Consider the following 24,169-nt stretch of genomic DNA (forward strand, 5'->3'; position numbering starts at 1 on the left):
CTTAGCTGGAGCCAAATTATGACCTCTCACACCAGAGCCAGCAGATACATGGCAGCCAATCAGGCAGCTCTCCCTCCTTGACCACCCCCGGACCACTCCCTTCCATATATAAACCGAAGCCCAGCAGCCATTTTACATTCTGCCTGTGTGTGCTTGATGAGTTAGCATAGGGAGAGAGCTGTGCAGGGGTTTGAGGGACAGTTTAGGTAGCTTTGCTGACTAGTAATCTACTTTCTACTGCTCTGTATGTAGCTGCTGGGGGCAGCTGTCCTGCTGATCTCATCTGCTGTAACCCAATAGTCCTTGTAAGGACTGCTTTTATTTTCTGATTACTGTTACTCTTCTTTTCAGAAGAGTAACAGTAATCAGATGCCAGACGTTATAAAGCAGTTTATTACAGAAGTTTAGAAATGTAGTGTGATTTCTGCCCTTTCCAGCACAAAATGCAACACTGTGTCAACAACGTATTTTTCAGAGAAATTTTTGCCCTTGATCCCCCTCCTGCATGCCCCTGCCCAGGTCATGGCACCCTTTAAACAACTTTAAAATCAGTTTTCTGGCCAGAAATGGCTTTTCTTGGTTTTAAAGTTCGCCTTCCCATTGAAGTCTATGGGGTTCACAAAGTTCGCAAAAGTTCGCACTTTTTGGCAGAAGTTCGCAAACGGGTTCGCAAACTTTTTTTGTGAGGTTCGCTACATCTCTATTTGTATTTACCCATTTTTGTTTTGTCAGAATGTGTCAGGTCTCTACTGTTAGGGGGTCTTATGGCACATAATACACATCCCGGTAGCTTATATTGCAGCTTATATACTTAGTATGTACTAACTTCCTTTTGGGGTCACTAAATGCCAAATACTTTAGTAATCTTATGCACAATGGGCATCAAACTGTTCAGTGAACCCTTGGCTTTCATATTTAGGATGTGTTTTCTTGGTACCTAATGTTATGTGGGAGATAAGGTGCTTGATAGTGGAAGGTTTGATGTGATTTTCAGGTATTTCATCAAAACCAGCAATTTTGGGAAAGCATTGCGACTCTGTAGTTTGGAGTAGAAACACATGTGTACCAATTTTGAATTCACCCGAATGTGTACTTTCCAAAAATATATGGTTTTGGGGGGCAATGAATTATTTTGTGTTTTTACCCCACAGAAAATTCAGAAAACATGTTGAATTTTCAGTAGCTAAAGAGATCTCTGGGGCAATTTGTTTGTACTAACTTTACTCTAAATTCCAGATACATCAGTGATCCTATGCACAATGGGCATCAAACTGTTCAGTGGACACTAGGCTTTCATATTCAGGATGTATTTTTTTGGTACCTAATGTTATGTGGGAAATACAGTATGATGCTTGAAACTAGAAGATTTGAGGCGATTTTTTTTAATTTTCATAATTTTTCAAAGAAACCGCTAAATTCAGTAAAGCATTGCCGTTTGGTACTTAGGAGTTGGAAGACATAGTTACACATTTCGGATTCATCAGAATGTGTACCTTTCAAAAATATATGGTTTTCTGAGGTAAACCTAATGTTCCAAGATTTTTGGCTTTGGAATGTAAAGTATGCCGTATTCTGCTGTAATGCTTTGAAAATTTGGTAATTTACTGCTGGGAGTTTTTGATCTCTAAAAGTCAGAAATCTCCATAAAACTATACATATCAGGTATTGGCACGTTTGGGAGACATGTGGCTTTCCAAATCAGTTGAATTTTTGTTCATAAAATAAAATAACTCCCTATATCATGAAAAAGAGCATTTTTCTTTTTTTGTATTTCAGGCTCTAAATCTTGTTCCAGAAGTGGAAATACACAAAAACTTTGGAAAGCTCAAGTTCTCCTAAAAAAACAATATATAAGTTTGCCTACCTAAACTTAACCCTTCCCCCCCCCCAGTAAATGCCCCTAAAATGAGAGAGCATAAAATGTTAAGAAAACGTCTGGCACTTTATCAATGAACAATGCGGTGGGTACAAACAGATCTCAGTATACTGGTTCTACCGAAATGACCAAGCAAATGGGTACAATGACCTGCAAAGCAAATATACTCAGAACAATCCTTACTGACAAATAATGCATAAACCTTTATTAATGGTCAAGTTCCTTTGAGAGTTTAGATGTGTCACAATTTAGATGTGAGAGACAATTGTGCAATTTGCAAATGTGTGATGAAATGGAGTAAATGTCATTGATGATCTGGTGTACACAACGTATATACTCTTTTCAGTGAAAAAGAGTGTGGCTATCTGCAAGATGCATCAGTTAGTTTAGTGTGCCCCAAGATTTTATTCCAGAATGATCCTACTTTTTTATTTGCACACTAGGCTTGCTGTCACAAAGTTGTTGAATGACAGAGACAATTCCCATACCTATATGTAAATAAAACAAACTGCATGTATAAACATAATCTTGTAATTTAAATGTATTCACCTTCTCTTGTTCCACCTACTTAATCCCTTTTAATGCTTTATTCATGAGTGATTGTGTAATAGAAAAGTATTAGATTTTACTATAAATATATTTAGATATTTACCTGGTATGCTGTTCTTTACATTGTGAACCTGAGCATTTAATGCCATTGGGCACATTTTCCAAATATACATTGCTATATACATTATCTACTGTACAGTATCAAATATTAAATAACTCCAATAAATATATATTTAAAATAAAACTTTGTTTTGATGCAGTTATTTTAGAAATGACAGTAAATAAGACCTGGTTGATACAGAGGAGAAAGTAAAGCCAGAAAAATGTATCTGTGTGACAGCTCAACAGATGCAGCGTGACCTTACTGCAGTAGGCACTTTGTCTTCAGTTCAAAGTGTAATCAAATATATTCTATCATGGCACATCAATGCTTACTGAAAATGTGCTAGATGATGGTATGCCAGTTTTGCTATGGATAATGAAACATGTGCAGATATACTTTTCAGTTTACTAAAGAACAGATGCAATGTTCTCCTTCAGCAATACTAAAAATTAATAGATACAGACATACAGGTTAGAACAAAACCCCACTGTTGTTGTGTGTCATAGGTTAAGCTACTGCTCGGCTTGAATTCTCATTTGTTGCACACTGAACAGTATTTATTTTGTGACCATAAAAAAAATTACAACATGTTGAGGTCAGATCAAAAAAATCTTTAGTTCATTTTAGAACTTTTCATTAGAGAACTTTTCTGTCTATATTTTGTATTGTATTCATGTAACTTGGCTTTAGGAGATAATATATAAAATAATCTCCTGTATGTATATATATATATATTCTTTCTGAAGCTGTTTTTTATTTAATACATGTCCAGTGTGGACAATTAGTTCATACCTGTGCCAATGTATAAACAATTTAATATTAAGTCTAAACTATGGGTGTAAATGTATCGATCGATAAACCTGCACTTGTGTGCCGTTGAAAAACTGTACTAAAAAAATTCAAAAAGGTTCAAAATAGATCATTTCAAAATGGTATTGTCCCATGCACATACATATGGAGTTACTGGTCAAGAAGTCTTTAGCAATAGAATCTGGAATAATAAGGCTACCTGCATTGAGTGGTGTAGGAGATACATTTGTGTATACGTTTATGGGCCTAAAAACCTCTTCAAGTTAATAATATTTTATTCATTGAAATACTGGAGGCTTTTGGAGTCACGACTTAACAAGTAATTCTAAGATGCATTCTTCTCTACCACTGTGTTCAGTCTCCTCCTCCAGTCATGTTAAGGACAGGCACCATTAATATATCAAGGAACTAATTAAGCTGACCTCAAGCTACTACTGATGCTTGGTCATAAGCTACTTTGTTCCATAGCGTTAGTGTTCTGCCTGGTTCCTGAATTTCATGCCTGTTTCTGCCCAAACCTTGGCCTATCGAACACTGCTTATCAGCTGTCTGCCCATGCCATGGCCAGTTACAGAACTAGTTCCTTCATCTGCCTAGACATGTGTAATTATTACACCTTGCCATATCATAGACCATCTATGGCACTGTCTATTTGTGTAACCTAGCATATGGACTCTAGTCAGTCTACACGTAGCTGGTCAGTCTTGAAACAAGACACTCAATTTCACAGGGCTAAGTTGACACCTTTTTACTGTAAAAACTTGCTCAAGTCATCAACCTACTGATCAAAGGCCAAAACTATGTTCTTGTTCAGATGTTGATCAGGAAAAGTGAAAACGTCCATTGTCTAAAGACTATATAGAGCTTCACATGCTGTCTATATGATAGGCCTGCAGAAGCTATTCATGTGTGGCCAAGGGGCTAAAATGATTTCACCAATCTAGCTAATTATGTTATCATCTTGTGCAGGTCTGTACCAAACCTTCACAAAAACATGTTGATTTATACCAGAGTTATTAAACAACTAGTTCAAATTCAGTTACTGTTTCCATATACCCTATATGTATACTTGTAAGAAGGTGATATATTTATTTATTTGTATATTTAGCTAGGGCAGTTAGCAAGGACAGTCTGTTGCCCCCAAAGACAAGTTGATGTTTTGGGAGAGGACCCCAGGTGATTGTGCCCCTTAGGGACTAAAGCATTTAGGTGTTGATTAGTGAAGAACCTACAGAATAGCAGTGAGGCAGTTTGAGAGCTGTACATGACAGCGAAGTAGAAGGAAAGTGGTTAGAACCCATAGCTAACAGCACTGGACACTTTGTAAGAGGAAAGGCATCTGCGATAGACATGTGTAAAAGTGAGAGTTTTTTTAGTGTTTTTTTATATTGGAAAGTCAGACTTTTATTTCTCAAGTCTTTACCTTTCCCAATCCCTGAGAAAGCTACTACAATAAAGTCTATTACTTGGTATATTGCACCCCTATGTGCTATGTCTGCTTTTCACAGTAATGTCCTGTCACCAGCCCAGGGTATCAGGTAAGTGATTACAATCACTGGGAAGTGTCATAATATTTTAGCGGTGCCTAACATTTAGAAATTAATCCTCCAGGGCAAATACAACATGGTTTCTTTTACTATTGACTTTGCATTCTTGGCTTCATACAATTATTGACAAGGCAGTAATATTTTCTTATAACACTAAAGAGCAATATTCCTTTTTTTAAAGTTCCACTACATTGTAAGAGTCTCAAATAAAAATTTACCTTTTCTCTCAATATGTGGCATAACTAACACTAGTAGGGATGATTTATATTGGCAAATTCTCCTGAATCTGTAATTAAGGTTGAAATTAATGATGAGCGAATTTTTCCACCAGGCATGGATTCTCTGCGAAATTCTGCATTTCGCCACTGGGCGATTTTTTTTTCACAAAACTGCAGCAAATATTTGCCACAACAAAAATTCACCGGTGGGATCAGATTTTGATTGGCAGGTAAGTCTAAAGGTGGCCATACACGAGCAGATCCGCTCGCTTGGCGATGTCGCCAAGCGAGCGGATCTTCCCCCGATATCCCCACCTACGGGTGGGAGATATCGGGGAGCATTTAGGTTAAAAAAAAAATAATCCGATCGTTTGGCCCTGGGGCCAAACGATCGGATTATGTGGGCGGCAATGGGGCAGTCGGATCGGGGACCGCATCAACGAGCCGATGCGGTCCCCGATCCGACCAGATTTTCTAACCTGGCCGATCAAGATCTGGCCAATTTCAGGCCAGATCTCGGTCGGCCAGGCCGCTCTGCTCTCCCCAATACACGGGCCGATTAGCTGCCGAATCGGTCCAAGGGACCGATATCGGCAGCTATAGTCGGCCCGTGTATGGCCACCTTAATACATCTTTTAGGTGGCTCTATTTCTTAGATGATATATTAACGCTAACTCAAATAACTGACTCCAGCACAAGCAAAATCTAACAAAATAACTGACTGTGGCATTAATCATCTTATAGGCCAGTGCTGTCCAACTTCTACGGTGCCGAGGGCCGGAATTTCTCTAGCATACATGGTGGAGGGCCGCTAATGGAAGCCAGTTTTGACCACTCCCCTTTTTGAAACCACACCCACTTCAAACCACACCTATTTTTTCACAATGGTGGTAGCACAGCAAAATCCCAAATGCTTAGTCCTTACTGTGGGGATATCAACCATCATTCATATGTGAAAGAATTATGTCATATTAAGATATACCCTTAAATTCCATATGCCTCTTCCTCCCCTGTGGATAGCAGAGCAACCCCCAGCACATAATTACACACCTTTGGGACCATTTAATGGCTATTTCCAACTGCTAACAAACTCCCACAACAAACCCCTGCCAGGTTCACCTTCCAAAAGCAGCATAGGGCAGGCAGAGTATGGCACACACAGGCAGCACTCTGCCTGTCCTATGCTGTCTGTGTGTGCCATACTCTGCCTGTCCTACCATGCCTGTGTGTGCCATACTCTGCCTTCCCTATGCTGCCTCTGTGTGCCATACTTTGCCTGCCCTACCCTGCCTGTGTGCCATACTCTGCCTGCCCTACCCTGACTGTGTGTGCCATACTCTGCCTGCCCTACCCTTCCTGTGTGTGCCATACCCTCCCTGACCTATGCTGCCTGTGTGTGCCATACTCTACCTGCCCTATGCTGGCTGTATGTGCCATACTCTACCTGCCCTATGCTGGCTGTATGTGCCATACTCTACCTGCCCTATGCTGGCTGTATGTGCCATACTCTACCTGCCCTATGCTGGCTGTATGTGCCATACTCTGCCTACAGTACGTATGTCTGAGGTGTGAAGAAGTGAACAATGGGAGTGATTACAGTATGAGCCTGAGGTGTGAACACTGCAGGGGGTGAACAATGCAGAGATTAAAAGGTGTGAACAACACAGGGGATTACATATTTAAACAATACAGAGGGATTACAGCCTGAATCTGAGGTGAGAACCATGCAGGGGGCCAGTTAATCTCAGTACTGATACCATTTAATGCTTACTCAAAGGTAAACCATCAAAGCAGCCAGACAGGTGGGGGGCCACACAGAGGGGGCCGCCAGTTGCACAGCACTGTTATAGGCAAAGAGTGCAAGCCTACCAAAGGATGACCTAACTGTCAATAAAAATCTAACTTTCTGACCTGAAGAGAGAATGAAAAGAGGCAGAGACCAACGAGGGGGGTGGGGATAGTGAAGACTAACTTGATTATTTTATTAATAGTACAGAATTTTTGATTATAATTAGAAACGTTCTTGTTTCGGTAAGATGAAGCTTATATTGAATTACTTATTTTCGCAATAGTTCCCCTTCAAGGGACACAATTCAGTTTTAGGGAAGGTATACATCTTCTATATCCTTGCGACTGTTACATTCTAACAGAACAATGCATCCTGTGAATCTGAATGCAGAGTGACTATTTATAACACCTGCACTGCAGTATGTATATAGAATGTCTAAATGCCTTTGCCTGAAGCATTATTTTTGCTGAATAAGTGACAAGCATAAATGAGAATCATTTTATTGTTTCATTTGAACATTTTCAGTGATATATAATGTATAAAGTGAAGAGCCCCACATGTAGTCACGGACTGTATTAACCCTCATCTAAGTGTAACCACTAGTCAGATAATTAAATAAGAAAATTGTTATAAAGAAGGAAGTCACAGTGCTCATCCTCATATGATAATTCAGAAAACTAATGCTCAGCTTCTGATGAAAATGAATGCAACAATATCTCACTCTATAGAACAACAGGAAATTAGACTTATGATAGGGAGTATAGAATTCATTTTTAGTTTGCATCATGACCCACAGTCTGCAGAATAAATTTAAAATCTGCAAACCTAAGTCAAATCTTGCTGCCAAAATGCCTCCAAATTGCTTAGCAAAATGATTTTGCTGCCTTTTATGTTACCTTATTTTTATCATCTCTTCTCATGGTTACTTATTTAAAAATTAAAGGGTACAGATTTAGTGAAATGCAAACTGTTGAATCGTATCACAAATACTAACATTTAGTTGGGAATCTTATCAGCTATTATCCTGGCTTCTGCTTTAAAATCCCAGTAGGTGAGCCTATAGGATAAACCCATGTAAATGGGATTTTCTTGGAGCTTTTTGGGACTAGTTCCCAGAATCCCTTGTGTTTATTTGCATATGCATAAGGTGGTCTCCTCAACCATTTGATTTATCCCTGGCTTTACCAAAGATGATAATAGAACCCTTCACTACACTGATGAGCCCTACGAAAAGTGAAACTGATCTGTAGATGGGAATCTGATCAGCTATTATCCTGGCTTTTGCTTGAAAAACCCATTGGGTGAGCTTTAGCCTATGGGATAAACCCATGTAAATGGGATTTTCTTGGAGCTCTTGGAGTTCCCAGAATTCCTTGTGTTTATTAACATCTGGGAACAAATTTATTAAATCTCAAATTTGGATTTTAATAAATAACAGATTCAAATATTTACGAATTTGAGTTTTACAAATTTTTGCCATATTTTCAAGGTCTAACAATTGAAAATGTCAAATGTAAACATTTTGATAGAAGGTATATTTTTAACCTTCACACTATTTTTTACTGATTTCTGTTTCAATTAGCTTTTTTTCCAACAAATTAACTCAAGTTTTTCTGATCTACTTTGTTTGTAATGTAAAGAGGGACAAGTTCCAACGCGATAAACGGGTCTATGAAAATAACAGTGTATTTATGGAAACCAGAACGTTTTGGTACATATAAGTATAAGCGCTTTGTGGGTGATGAGATGCTTGGGGATTCTACTCCCCGCTCCATATTGAAAGCCACTAGCTCTGTGCAGTTTGCAGACTCTGATGATGATACAGGTAGGACGGGCTCAACCTCACCCGCCCTCCTCCTCTTCTTCCTCTTTTTTAATGTTAGAATTAGATCGCACAGGAAGCGACCTGGACGACGATTGGGGCCCAGTTTCGGGGCCGGATACCAGGAGGAGGACCTTATGACAACGGAGGGACCCGACGATGATATACAACACCCGAGACGCACGTGGAGGCGTGGACGTAGGAGTAAAACACGCTGGTCCGATACGTGGGAGAGGGAGGAAAAGGGGTGGTGGGGGAGCAAGAAGCCTTCAGAATTGGTGAGTTGTACTTCTGCTGATGGTAAAGGGACTAGGGTTGAGCAGGTGGATTTATTGGAAACTGACTGTATGGAGGAGTCGAATGTGATTAATCTCTCGTCATATTCTCTGACGGGGGACGAGCGGAGGTTACTAGCTCGGGGACTTAATTTTGTCCCAGACAGGCGATGTGATCCCTTCACGGCTATTCTAGACTTTAATAAGTTTGTGAGAAAGATCACACTACAGAGACACTTCTCAGAGAAACGGTCAGCTCAATCTCCTGAGGAGATTGGGGTGAGTGGGGAATTACCTTCCTTGGACTGTATGGAGACTAATGTTAATGTATCAGATGTTGCTACTGAGTTATGCTCTTTAGATTTTCAGGATGCATGTGCAGTCCAGGTTTTGAATGATCTTTGTAAAGAGAGTCTAGATGTTGATACGGATGATTTGCCTGTTGTTCACACGAACCCCAGGAGTAAATCTGATTACTATCCTATACAATCTAAAACTCACCATATCACCCTATTTCAAAGATTGGTCCAACAGGACATAGAAAAGTTGGCAACTAAGTGGCATAATCGATGTGGTGGGTCTGATATTAAGAATTTGACACGGGAGGAGAGCAAGGCCCTTAGATCTCTGAGCAATAATAAAAGTGTGGTTATAAAAGCAGCCGACAAAGGTGGGTCAGTAGTTGTTCTGGATGCAACAATGTATGAAGCAGAAGTCATGCGCCAATTACTTGATATGGATACCTATATCCCATTGGATAAAGATCCCACGATGTATTTTCAGAAATTATTGGGTGATTTATTGTTAGAGGGTCTGTCAATGGGAATTTTGAATAGGAAGGAGTATGAGTCTTTGTATTGTTCTCATCCCATTATCCCTATATTTCATACTCTTCCAAAGGTTCATAAATCTTTGGAAGACGTGAAGGGACGACCTATTGTGGCAGGAATTGGGGCTTTGAATGAGGGTCTATCTCGCTATGTAGATGAGCTTCTTATGCCCTTGGTGACACAACTTCCCACTTATTTGAGGGGCACCACCATGTGTATAAATAAGTTGGCTGGCCTAGAATGGAGGCCAACTTATATATGGTTTACCATGGATGTCGCTGCCCTTTACTCTTCCATTAGTCATGGTTTGGGCTTACAATCTATACAGTTCTGGCTGAACTATGATGGAGGTTTACCATCTGAACAAAGGGATTTTATTTTACAGGCTGTTCATTTTTTGTTACATACCAATTATTTTCTTTTTGATGGGAGGTTTTACCTCCAGATATGTGGAGCCGCGATGGGGGCTTCTTTTGCCCCTACCTATGCCAACCTTTTCATGGGTTGGTGGGAGCGGCTCCACGTCTTTGGAGATAATAATCCATTCCGCTGTCGGATAGTGTATTTCTACCGCTATATTGATGATTGCATTGGGGTATGGGATGGAGATTCATCCTCTTTGCAATGTTACATTGATTATTGCAATGGAGCAGTGGAGGGAATTAATTTTACTCATGACCCGGATCCGGTAAGGATACCATTTCTGGATGTGACATTTTCTATCAGTGATGGTGTCATAACTACAGACTTATATCGTAAGCCCATTACTCGTAATACCCTCTTACATGCTAGGAGTGGTCACCCTAAAGCATGCATTAGAGGCATTCCAGTAGGACAATTTTTCCGGCTTCGACGCATATGTTCTACATGGGATGCCTTTCAGGAACAGGCTATGCTACTTTGGGATAGATTTATACAAAGGGGCTATGATACAGAAGTAATTAAAAGGGCATATGAAAGGGCCGTAGCTTCAAATAGATCAGATTTATTAAACCCCACTGAAGTAACCCTAGGGGGGATTCTGATAGTAGGTTGAGGTTTTGTACCACATATGGACGTGGAGTTTATGATATACAGAGAAGCATTAACAAACATTGGGGAATCCTCTTACAGGACCCAGTGCTACAGGATATTTTGGATAAGAAGCACCAATTCTCTTTTCGGAGAGCTAGGAATGTGGCCTCTTTGGTTTCCAGGTGTCTATATTCCACAAGAGATAGTGGACTAGGAGCTGGATGGTTATGCCACAAAGGCATGTTTGGATGTGGCAGGAACAGGTGTAAAGTCTGTGGGGCCATTAATATATCCAGAACGTTTACCTGCACCCACACGGGACATACATATGACATACCTCAGTATTTCAATTGTATGTCCAAAGGCATAGTATATCTTGCCACTTGTGAGTGTGGGGCCCAGTATGTTGGGAAGACCATCCGTAATGCTGGGGTCCGGTTCTTGGAACATCTGTCAGCTATAGAGAGGGGTGACTTCAAATCAGCAAACATATGGTTGAGAAACATAATAAACGTGGGCAGGTGACTTTTCAGGTTATAGATAAACCTAAGGTGAATATTAGGAAAGGTGATCTAGATAAAAAACTATCAGAAAGAGAGGTCTATTGGATCTTTTGTCTTAAGACCACGGAACAGTATGGAGGTCTCAATAGGGAGTGGGAGGTGTCCTGTTACTGTTAATTTAATTTTGATATTGATCGGTGTGTCCTTATTATAATAATACATGTTATTTGGGTAGCTTTACATGCTAATATATATTAGGAATAGCTTGGATGTTTATCTTTTATGATCCGAGGGTGGGAAACGGTTGGCTAAATACCAGAATATTTATTTATGCATGCGATTTTTATGCAGTATATTTATACTTAATCTCTATTTAATTCTTATTAAATCGACTTAATGGTTATTCCTCATGCTATTATTCTGTTTTCTTTCCCCTATTGTAGGGTGAGATTGATCTATTATGAGAATTTGATTGTTTTTTTAGCACTTGGTGTGCATGGTTTTAACCTTTTGGTCACTCATGGGGTTAATTCTTAATTGAATTAGTGGGAGTGCTGGGTGTGCATATAAATATGGGTGGTGGGGGTCACTGGCTCAGCTTCTGAGGAAGTGGCATATAGCCACGAAACACGTTAAGTTATGCTCTCTGCCATGATTTTAAAGATTTCAATAAAGAAGACTTTTAATTGATAAACAACCTGGTGCTCCGCTTCTATTTCTATTTTTGCTGAATGGTTTCGCCTGGATCGGGGGTGTAAGAGGGCGTGATAGCACGGTTGGAACATACACTGATCGCTATCCTGGTGAGTGCTCCCCTGCATTTGTTCCTACTTAGTTTGTAAATATGATAGCAATCAGGAAAAAATAACCAATCAATTTTAATCCGATTTTTTTTAATATGTCTATTTGCAAGAATGGATTTGACTGCTTTAACCAGCCAAACAAATTATTTTTCTATTGGATGTAAGAGTGCAGTGCTAAACTATTTGATCTTGAACACTTGATCTGTTGACCCCCTGAAAAAAGAACAACAGTTGAGTACTGCCATAATAAGTCTGTCTCTAAATCTTTTAAATGATACAAAAAAACCTACACAGTTTAGGCAGTATTTTTCACTTCTATCATTTAACATTAGTTAAATTAATAATTAATAAAAAATCTGATATTGAATTAAAACAATTTTTTGGGAGGTACATTTTATACAGAGCTAATTAAAATATCCAAGATTCAAGGTATATAAATATTTAGCCTGATTTAAGAGTAGCTTGATAAATTTGTCAATAGAATAAAATATGTAAAATAAAACCCCATTAAACTATAGTCAACTGAGAAAAGAATGGTTCTTTTGTGAAATCTACAAATGAAAACAAAACTATAACGGTACACAGTGAACTGCATTGCCTGCCCATCCAGCATGTACAATACACCTCTGGCTATGCAATACATTCCTCTGTGTCTGAAAAGCATAAGCTTGTAGTACTTGGAGAATTGGCATTGAGTAGAAGAAGCGTTGTTTCCAATTCATTCATCATTACTCTTAAGAATTCCAAAGCTGGGCCCCCAATCTCCCCCCCCCCAAAAAAAAAGTTCTAGTAGTAGCAGTAGTGCTCCACTGTATTTAATATATTCATATCAGTATTGCTGGGGAGATTCTTTACATATTTGACCTGCATGCAAGAAAATCTAGATGTGGCACAGTGATACCATTGCTGCCTAGGGCACCTTTGCTTGGAGACTATGTTTTTGCTTGGGGTTGATCTGAGGGCTCTGGTTTCTTCTCAAAGTACAAAAAGTATTGTGCGAGCAATGCACTTAGCAAAATTATAGAGAATCTATATGACACTGGGCATAAAGATAATGAAAGAGCCATTGTTGTACCTTCAGTATTGGTTTCTGGTTCTGAGTTTTAGTAAATCAGAACCAGATTATTAGTAAAATATTTTTAGTCAATTTAATAGAACTACACAGCTATATGACACATACAGTGTTGTGAAAAACTATTATTCTTTTGCATGTTTGTCACACAAAATGTTTCTGATCATCAAACACATTTAACTATTAGTCAAAGATAGCACAAGTAAACACAAAATGCAGTTTTTATTATTTAGGGAGGAAAAAAAACCAAACCTACATGGTCCTGTGTGAAAAAGTAATTGCCCCCTGAACCTAATAACTGGTTGGGCCACCCTTAGCAGCAATAACTGCAATCAAGCGTTTGGCCCACTCATCTTTGCAGAACTGTTGTAATTCAGCTTTATTTGAGGGTTTTCTAGCATGAACTGCCTTTTTAAGGTCATGCCACAACATCTCAATAGGATTCAGGTCAGGACTTTGACTAGGCCACTCCAAAGTCTTCATTATGTTTTTCTTCAGCCATTCAGAGGTGGATTTGCTGGTGTGTTTTGGGTCATTGTCCTGCTGCAGCACCCAAGATCGCTTCAGCTTGAGTTGACAAACAGATGGCCGGACATTCTCCTTCAGGATTTTTTGGTAGACAGTAGAATTCATGGTTCCATCTATCAGAGCAAGCCTTCCAGGTCCTGAAGCAGCAAAACAACCCCAGGCCATCACACTACCACCACCATATTTTACTGTTGGTATGATGTTCTTTTTCTGAAATGCTGTGTTACTTTTACGCCAGATGTAACGGGACACGCACCTTCCAAAAAGTTCAACTTTTGTCTCGTCGGTCCACAAGGTATTTTCCCAAAAGTCTTGGCAATCATTGAGATGTTTTTTAGCAAAATTGAGACGAGCCTTAATGTTCTTTTTGCTTAAAAGTGGTTTGCGCCTTGGAAATCTGCCATGCAGGCCATTTTTGCCCAGTCTCTTTCTTATGGTGGAGTCGTGAACACTGACCTTAATTGAGGCAAGTGAGGCCTGCAGTTCTTTAGATGTTGTCCTGGGGTCTTTTGTGGCCTCTCGGATGAGTTGTCTCTGCGCTCTTGGGGTAATTTTGGTCGGCCGGCCACTCCTGGGAAGGTTCACCACTGTTCCATGTTTTTGCCATTTGTGGATAATGGCTCTCACTGTGGTTCGCTGGAGTCCCAAAGCTTTAGAAATGGCTTTATAACCTTTACCAGACTGATAGATCTCAATTACTTTTGTTCTCATTTGTTCCTCAATTTCTTTGGATCTTGGCATGATGTCTAGCTTTTGAGGTGCTTTTGGTCTACTTCTCTGTGTCAGGTAGCTCCTATTTAAGTGATTTCTTGATTGAAACAGGTGTGGCAGTAATCAGGCCTGGGGGTGACTACAGAAATTGAACTCAGGTGTGATAAACCACAGTTAAGTTATTTTTTAACAAGGGGGGCAATCACTTTTTCACACAGGGCCATGTAGATTTGGAGTTTTTTTTCTCCCTTAATAACGTAAACCTTCATTTAAAAACTGCATTTTGTGTTCAATTATGTTATCTTTGACTAATAGTTAACGGTTTTTGATGAGCAGAAACATTTAAGTGTGACAAACATGCAAAAGAATAAGAAATCAGGAAGGGGGCAAATAGTTTTTCACACCACTGTAATTAGTATGTAGATATATAAGATGCAACTTCTGATTCTCATTTTTGCAAGCAATATTTGCAAGAAATGTCCCACCATAAAAGAAACACATTAACATTTAACCACAGATAAATGAAAAATGAATGATAATAGCGGTAGAGCATCCGGAAGGCAACATATTCCCACTTCTAATTGTATGAATTGTGAGAAATATAATCACATGGTGTTGCTGAAATGTTTTTAAGCACAACATATTTAGTTGTAATGCCAATAATACACATTAAGAGGCTTTTAAATTCATAAGAAATTCATCAGACCTCTAAGACTAATAGATTAGGCTAAATGCAGTTACCCCCATAAACAGAACTCAAGCCCACAGAATATAAAATAAGGATTGATTGCTACAGGGAAGTATTGAAATCTAAAAGGTTTTAAAAACTTTGTTCTTAAAATGATTAAGAGTATTCCCTTTATAGCACTCCATTGTTTGTTGTTGCACTACATTAAAAAATAGCTATCAAAACAATAATCATAATAATCATCATTTTATTGTCATTTGTATTGTACATGTAAATCAAGGGGGAACTATGTTTTTTATAATATTAAATAACACTGTACATATAGCCCATGTATCACTGCATACACCACAGTGTCAATGCACCTTTTTAGGTATCTCGGTTGTGTTAGGGTCAAAGCAATATGTGAAGTGAGTCAGGCTTGCTTAATAGATTATTGTGGGATACACAGATTGTTGCTGCTTCAGTACACAGGTTGACAACAGACTGAGTTACAGTTCCCTGACATACTCCTACATCCACTGACAATCCTTTCCTGACAAAGTGTAATTTAGCAATAAAATATTGTCAGGTATGAAACAATCCATAAGATAAGTGCACAAATCCTAATGCAGCAGTTATTGTGTCTAAAATATGTATCCCTGACTGTATATACGTGGGGCTTTCCATACTAGTTTCAAAATATATTTTTATTTTTTTCTTTGTAGAATATAATAATTCAGAATTGAAAGATCCCGAAAGGTAAATCTCAAGATTCTAAATTCAAGAAGCTATGGTTTATGCATTTTGACAACAGGAAATAATTTTATTACGGATAAGGAATGAAGATGGTAAGGGTTTTAATATACAAAGTATACAAAAAAGTGAGATGATATATTATTAGTGTGTGAATGTGATGTGGATTATTACAGGTATATGGATCAATTACAGATGGCACACACATTTCATATTTAATACATTTAATACACAAGTGTATTGCAATAAATGTTTCTATAAATGTCTGATATTGATATTCCTAATACACAATTAAAGGCTAATGGGTTGCAACTTTTATTAAAAAAAAAAACCCTCTTTAGTTTTCAGGCAGTTGACTACAATGGAAGAGATTTAAAGAGGGTAACATGGTAGCTAGGGGAATTAGGTAACATGGTGGGTAGATAACTAAAACTAAAAGTACAGTTATGATAACTAAAAACTAAAAGTACAGTTATGTACTTTTTACCCTTTATAAATATTATGTCATGTAGCACATACGTGGCTCAAAGGGGAAGTTCACCTTTATAGACAAGAAAACATATAGCCACAAGTATTTTTTTTTCCATAAATGTCTTAAAGGAGACATACCCTATAAAAATTAAGAAAGTGCCAGTGAATTAAACTCCGCTAAATATAGAAGGATTGTGCTTAACAAAAGTTGTATTTCAGATTGATTTATTGAGAAATTCCACCAAAACCTCGCTATTCCAGCCCATCTGTCCCATTTCCTGCTGCCTGATTTCTCTGGATGTGCAGGGGAGCCCTCCGTACCCTGCACTGTAGGATAGGAACCAATCAGCAGGTAGGCTGACCTGATAGGGAACTGAAGCCTGTCTGTGCTTGTGTGAGTGCAGGGCTGTGATTGGCTCTCCCCCTCCTGCTGTGCTTCTGGCAGGGACCGTTAGGACACGCCCACCCTTCATTTCAAACATGGTCAGAGAACTGAAAGGATCTATAGGAAGCTCCAATAAAGGGGCTATTTTTACAGATAGGATTAATTTTTAGCACAAGTGAAACCAGCACCATATATTATTCATAATTGCCTACAATATTAGGATTTTTCCCATTTATCCAATATGTCTCCTTTAATAATAGTTACCTGTAAATTCATGTCATGTCAGTTTTGCCCAGTGTTGCACAGCTCTACTTCTGGGGTCAACAACCCCATAAACCAGATTAAAGTATAAGAGCACCCTATACTATACCAACCTTTGCTGTGCTTCTGACTGGTGCTCCCAGTTCCAATAGCATATGGGCTCACTATATACATAAGTCCCTAAATTAATATTAAAGAGACTTAGGGGCACATTTACTAGTCCACAAACGTCCGAAAAGCGTCCGAATGTGTTTTTTCGTAATGATCTGTATTTTGCGATTTTTTCGTAAATTGTCGTGACTTTTTCATAGCCATTACGACTTTTTCGTAAATTGTTGTGACTTTTTCATAGCGTTGCGAATTGTTGCGACTTTTTCGTAGCCGTTGCACCGAGTACGAAAGTTTCGGATTCATTCAAGCTTCAGTATCGTGACTTTCCTTGGGCCAGGTTGGAGCTGCAGAGTGCCATTGAGTCCTATGGGAGGCTTCCAAAATCATGCAAAGTCTGAAAGGTTTGCCCGCCGTTTACGAGCACTCAATACGAAAAAGTTACGACAATATACGAGCAAATCGTAATGGCTACGAAAAAGTCGTGACAATTCGCGCAAGTCGTAACGGCTACGAAAAAGTCACGACAATTTACTAAAAAGTCGCAACGGCGACGAAAAAATCACAAAAAATACGAAAAACACACAAAATGTTTGTTTCCAATACGAATTTTTCCCATTCGGATTCAGATTCGTGGATTAGTAAATGTGCCCCTTAGGGTGACTGTTCAAGGCATAGGGCCATATGTATTTGAAAAAGGCAACAACTTTTCAGAGTAACAACCCATCTTTAGGTACAAAAGAGGTTAAGAAGAAAGCCCAGGTTGTCACTTAGGTTGAACTTTGCACCAAGTACAATATACAGATGAACAATTGTAGACATGGTCCCGAAGGGGAAAGCTGGAAGTTCATTATTAAGAGAGGCATGTAAAAAAAACAAAAAACAAGGACAACATTTCTTTTTTTAACAAATTTGCCTGTGTGCAGTAACCCATAGCAACCGATCAGTGATTTACTTTTTCCAGTCAGATGCAGGTAGAACAATGAATGCAACAATTTTTTTGGTTGCCATGGGTTACTGCCCATGGGCAATTTTGCCCAGTACTAATAAATGACCTCCAGTTGCTCAATTCAGAGCAAGAGGTTGGATGGACTGGTAGCACTGAACACAGCTGTTTGAAAGTGCTTGCCTAAATATACATATATTCCTATTTCCATTCTTGTTATTAGAATCATATCTCCCCCTAACTATAACACCACTGATACACAGTATATAAAATATAGACAATTTTAGCATTGACTTATTTATCAAAATACATTTCATGGCATTGGCAAAGTTATTGTTTTCCCTTTTAAACTCATTTTAGATAGTGTATATAGAAACTCAAAATTCATATAGCCATAATGTATATACGAGGCTGCTCGCTGTATCATTTGTCATTATTACAAACAGAAATCTGCAATACAGTTATAGACGCAACAACAAAATAACTTAATAAACAAGTGCAGCTTTTTAGTGCCATAAAATGTGCTTTCAAAAGAGCAGCACATTATGGTTTAAGTGAAGCTCTTCATTAAGCAGCGTGAGAAAATGAAGCATGCAAGGTAGATGGAAAAGCATTCTTAATAGTTCCTGTACAGATAATGCAGGCCAAAGACAATCAGCAGCTATGCTTCATTTATTTTATGTCTCTGAGTGCTCAGAGACAAAATGTTAGTGTTTGCTGTACTGTAGGGCCACGCTGCTTTTGCATCAGTAATAAAAAAATGGATTTGCATATTATACTGTAATTTATACAACCTTCGAATCCAATGACAGGCTGTAATTGTTAGCCAATATGGAAGGAAATGTATGTACTACTCAGAGAACATTAAGAACCATTCAGATGACCATTAAAGGTTCAAAGCCATTTAGTAAGTCATGAGAATGACCCAAGTCAGTCAATATAAAAGGTACATTAATGGATAACTGAATCTCTGAGAACACACAAAATGAATTAAGAACCGCATTAAAAGTGTGTGTGTGTTTTAATAACCTAATGATTGCATTAAAAAGGATCTTTTGGCATAAAGAGAGACAGAAATGTACAGTACACTTAATTATGGTGTTAGTGAAAGCACTGGATCTGATATTTATCCCTGAGTTCAAATGTTTTATGCAAATAAATGTTTTATTTATACCATATCTACCTTTTGCTGGTCTGTACTTGCAAAATGCTATGAGTTTTTCTTTTTGCATCTTACTATTTCTTTTTATCACTTTTTTTTGCTCTTCTGTGCCCTTTGCACACCCCGTATGACACTTTGTTTTCCATAGCATACTGATTTAGGGGCCTATTTGTAAAACTGTATTAAAATACCCCATTAAATACACCAAGCATTGCCACCTGAATGCTAGGTATCACCCTGTAAAAATGCATTTCCACTTTACTAATTTCAATTAAATTAATTCCATCATAAAAAAGCAGCTGTCAATGTTGTATTAAAAATATGGCAACCATCACTGCTATTTACACTATTTTTTTACAGCAGATACAACAAGGCAAAAATAAACAGAAAAACAAACTTGCTTAGATTTGATATGGGGAGTATCAAACTACAACATCTTAAATCTAATTTTTGGTATTTTTCTCCCGCTTCAAAAATGGAATATTGAAGTAAAAATATCTCCTTTTCCTGCCACTGGTGGTAATTTGAAGATCATATAAATTTCAAGATTAACCTGTTCTAAGCCAAGTTATGTAATTCCTGTGCAGTTTGCTCCTTCAAAGTTTTTTAAACCCTTCAATCCTCACCAATAGCTCACATTTTTCTGGATATCCAGACAGTTGCACGGATGGATCAATCAGCAGTACAGATGGTACTGTCAGAATTGCTGTCATTTTAGTCACCCCCCTGTGTGAATAACCAGACAACATTCATGGTTGATGAAGCCTGAGGTCCAGACTTGGAACTTCCTCTCAATATTATTACATGCTTGCATGAATTATGGACAAATTAAGCTGTCCTGCATTGGATGGAATTTCACATGTCGCTCATTAGGATAAACCCAAACAAGTTGAAGATCTTAGCAGTAAACTATGCTCATCAGAACCTCCAGTTTCAAGCTATAGACAATAACTCCTTTTGTCCCAAGCAATCTGAACAAGATATAATTTATGACTGTCAGCATTTCCATCCCTCTACATAAAAATTTTAATAGCTGAACAAGGAAGTTTTTTAATCTTTCCTGTCAGGCAGTAATTGTTTAACTTCATACCTTATTAATGATAAAAGAACATACAGTTTTGATAAACTGCAGGTGCCACACCCAAGTACATGTCAATTATGGTTTAAAGTAGAACTAAAGCCTAAGTAAAGAAGTAGGCTAGAAATGTTGTACATAGTGATAAGCGGATATGTCCAGTTTGGCTTTGCAGGAAAATTTGTGAAATTATGTAAAGTTTAGCGGAACGTCGAAAATTGAATGAACCGCGTGTGTCGCACAACCTTTTTTTTAATGAGACCACACCTATTTTTTACACAACTGCGTCCATTTTTTGACGCGACTACAACTTTTGTTGGCAAAAGTTAGCAAGGTTTAGAGAAACTATTCTCCAATGGCAAAATGCGGAATTTCGCTGCGAATCTATGCCTGGCGAAAAAATTACTCATCACTAGTTGTACATTATGTTTTGGGGTTCTGTACCAGCCCAAGGCAACCCTTTAGCAGGGAAGATCTGTGCCTCCACAGATGCCCCAGTACCTCCCCAGTTTCTTTTCTGCTGATTCCCTGCACATGCTCTCTGCTGCCCTCTATTACTGAGCTTAGTGATCGATGCACAAAATACTTTATACATAGAATATAAATGTCACACAATAAGGCTGATTAATAATTAATACAGATAATTACTATATGGCAGCTCAGAAACCAGTGTAATCTAGTTCTTGTTTCACTTTATGCCTATATTCTTTCGTTTATAAGCAAGTTTAAATGAAAGAAGTCAGTTTTCAAATGCTAAAAAGACCATGCAGTTTAGATCTGGATTTGCTCCACCAAAGTCCATGTACATCACCTAGTCTTTTGTTTTTCTTCAGTGGACCAGGCTCAGAATGGCAGCACAAAGAGCCTAGCTGAATTATTTCTAAACAATAGCTGCCATACCACAAAAAAAACCCTGTTGCAAATACAAAGATCTGCTACAGTGACTAACAGTATCAGTCCAAGTATAGAACAGGTATGGGACCCATTATCCGGAAACTGTTATTCAGAAAGTTCTGAATTACGAGAATGCCATCTCCCATAGACTCCATTATAAGGAAATAATTAACATTTAGAAAACATTTGGCAGTAGTGAAAATGTGTACTCACCTATTATAGTATCAAGGCAGATATTATGCCAATGAGCAGTATTCAGCTTTGACAGACAGGAGAAATTTCTAGCTGAACACAGAGATGCTACCTACTGGTCATGGCTGAGATCTTCCCACGGGCAATGCACAAAACAAGCTTTACCCCTGACACTCCAAGACAGATAAGGCTCCAAACTCCAAAAGTGTCTGGTTTGTGATTAAAGCTCTTGTACATTTACTTGATTATGCACATAGTAATGCTGTGAACCGCTGATCATTGATAATATGATGTATATAGCTGGCATCATTTTGCATTGATTAGCTTTTGGACTATATATATATATATACACAGTATATATATATATATAACGAACCCAGGGTGGCACCCTGCTTCAGCTCTTACCTCGGGTGCAAGGTAAATGATTTAAATATCCAAAAAAGACCAGCAACACCGAGTTATATTCCAAAAAGATCAATCGTGTATTAAAAACGCATGAACAGCCAACGTTATGTTTCGTTCCCATCGGACCTTTCTCAATGCTTTGAGAAAGGTCCCGATGGTAACCGAAACGTAACGTTGGCTGCTCATGCGTTTTTAATACATGATTGATCTTTTTGGACTATAACTCTGTGTTGCCGGTCTTTTTTTGGATATATATACTGTATATATATATATATATATATATATATACAAACCCCGGTGGTTCAGCACTCCTTAGCGAAAATCCATCTGACCCAGGTGCTACCGATTTGAGCAATTTCAACAGAGTCCATGGATATACCGGTGCACACTGGGAGTCCTTTAAAAATTAGCTTTTATTGAAAAATATAAAACTTAGTACATGGCAAAATAGGTCAACGTTTCGGCCCCCATCTTGGGCCTTTATCAAGACCTTAAACATGTATAAACCATCCCCAGTATAAATAGATAAAAACGCAAACCCTCCACCAATGGCACAAGTCATTCTAGTCATGTGTCTAATTAAAACCCCAGAACAAAACCCTGTACCAAGGAGAAAACAACTACAAACACCGAGAAAACTGCAGAACGAGCATGCTAATAGCCATAAATACAAGTAATTAACTAGGCAGCCCAACACGTAATCTAAGTCAAACCAAAAAATTAGAGTCTAAACCTAATACATTGCTACCTTTGATCTAAAAAGCAAGAAAGAGAACAATATTCATTGAGGCCAAAAGGAGACAAAGTATTTAAGGTTTTTATCCAGAATGCTTCCCTTTGTAGAAGCAACCGGGAACGGTCTCCCCCCCTCCTGAGTGGAGGGACATGATCAATTGCAGTATACCGAAAAGTAGGTAATCTATGTCCCTGATCTAAAAAATGTTTTTCCACCGGTTTGGTAGTCGCCCCATCACGGAACGCTGTACTAATAGCGGAACGGTGGCCATCCATACGCAACCTCAAGGTTTGATCTGTCTTGCCTATGTAGGACAACCCGCAGGGGCAGGTGATCATGTAAATGACAAAACATGTAGTGCAAGTGATATGGTCCCCATATCCCCGTTTGGGGATGTAAAAAAGTCACTCCTGGAACCATAAACCTACAAGAGGTGCAATTGAGGCATTTAAAACATCCAGGTTTGTTGTTCTGCAACCACGAACTCGACCTCTTCTGGTAACAAGCAACTGGGTCACTCTGTACTAATAGATCACGTAAGTTTGTACCCCTTCTGTAACTTACCAGTGGGGCATCTGGCAAAACTTTCTTAAACTCACGATCAGCCTGAAGAATATTCCAGTTTTTACTAATGGAGTTTCTAATAAGCCCAGAACTAGAATTAAAGGTGGTACTAAAAACCACCCCAGGGTGTGGCTTAGGGACCCTATCGGTAACACTGCAACGTGAACGAGCCGTAGATTGGGCCCTGCCTAAGGACAGAGACTGGGTAACCCCTCGCTTCAAAGCGCCCCCACATCTCATGGATTTGGGTTTCCGCTATGTGCTCATCGGAGTTATTCCTCAAAACCCTACAAAATTTTGATATAGGGAGAGACTTTTTAAGGGCTGGTGGGTGGCTACTAGAAAAATGGAGAAGCACATTCTTGTCGGTGGGCTTGCGGAACAGCGAATAACCCAATTGGTCATCACTGATCCACAGCTCAACGTCCAAGAAATGTAGCCGCTCCTGCTGAATCTCCGATGTAAACTTTACCGGACTATCAAGAGCATTTAAGTTTGCCACCATCTTATGGAATTCATCCTCGGTTCCACTCCAGAGCATAAGCATATCATCTATGTAGCGCCGAAAAAACAAAAGGTTATTACCATATTTAGGCAAAATGTACAATTGTTCAAAGCAGTGCATAAATAAATTAGCATACGACGGAGCCATGGCAGCACCCATCGCCGTCCCTGAAACGGCGATGGGTGCTGCCATGGCTCCGTTGTATGCTAATTTATTTATGCACTGCTTTGAACAATTGTACATTTTGCCTAAATATGGTAATAACCTTTTGTTTTTTCGGCGCTACATAGATGATATGACTAGAATGACTTGTGCCATTGGTGGAGGGTTTGCGTTTTTATCTATTTATACTGGGGATGGTTTATACATGTTTAAGGTCTTGATAAAGGCCCAAGATGGGGGCCGAAACGTTGACCTATTTTGCCATGTACTAAGTTTTATATTTTTCAATAAAATCTAATTTTTAAAGGATTCCCAGTGTGCACCGGTATATCCATGGACTCTATATATATATATATATATATATATATATATATATGAAAAATGTATATGCTTTGTTTTATAAACATTTTTTATATCTGACTTTGATTGCATT

This window comes from Xenopus tropicalis, chromosome 1, assembly GCF_000004195.4.
Source record: "Xenopus tropicalis strain Nigerian chromosome 1, UCB_Xtro_10.0, whole genome shotgun sequence".
Classification (NCBI taxonomy): Eukaryota; Metazoa; Chordata; class Amphibia; order Anura; family Pipidae; genus Xenopus; species Xenopus tropicalis.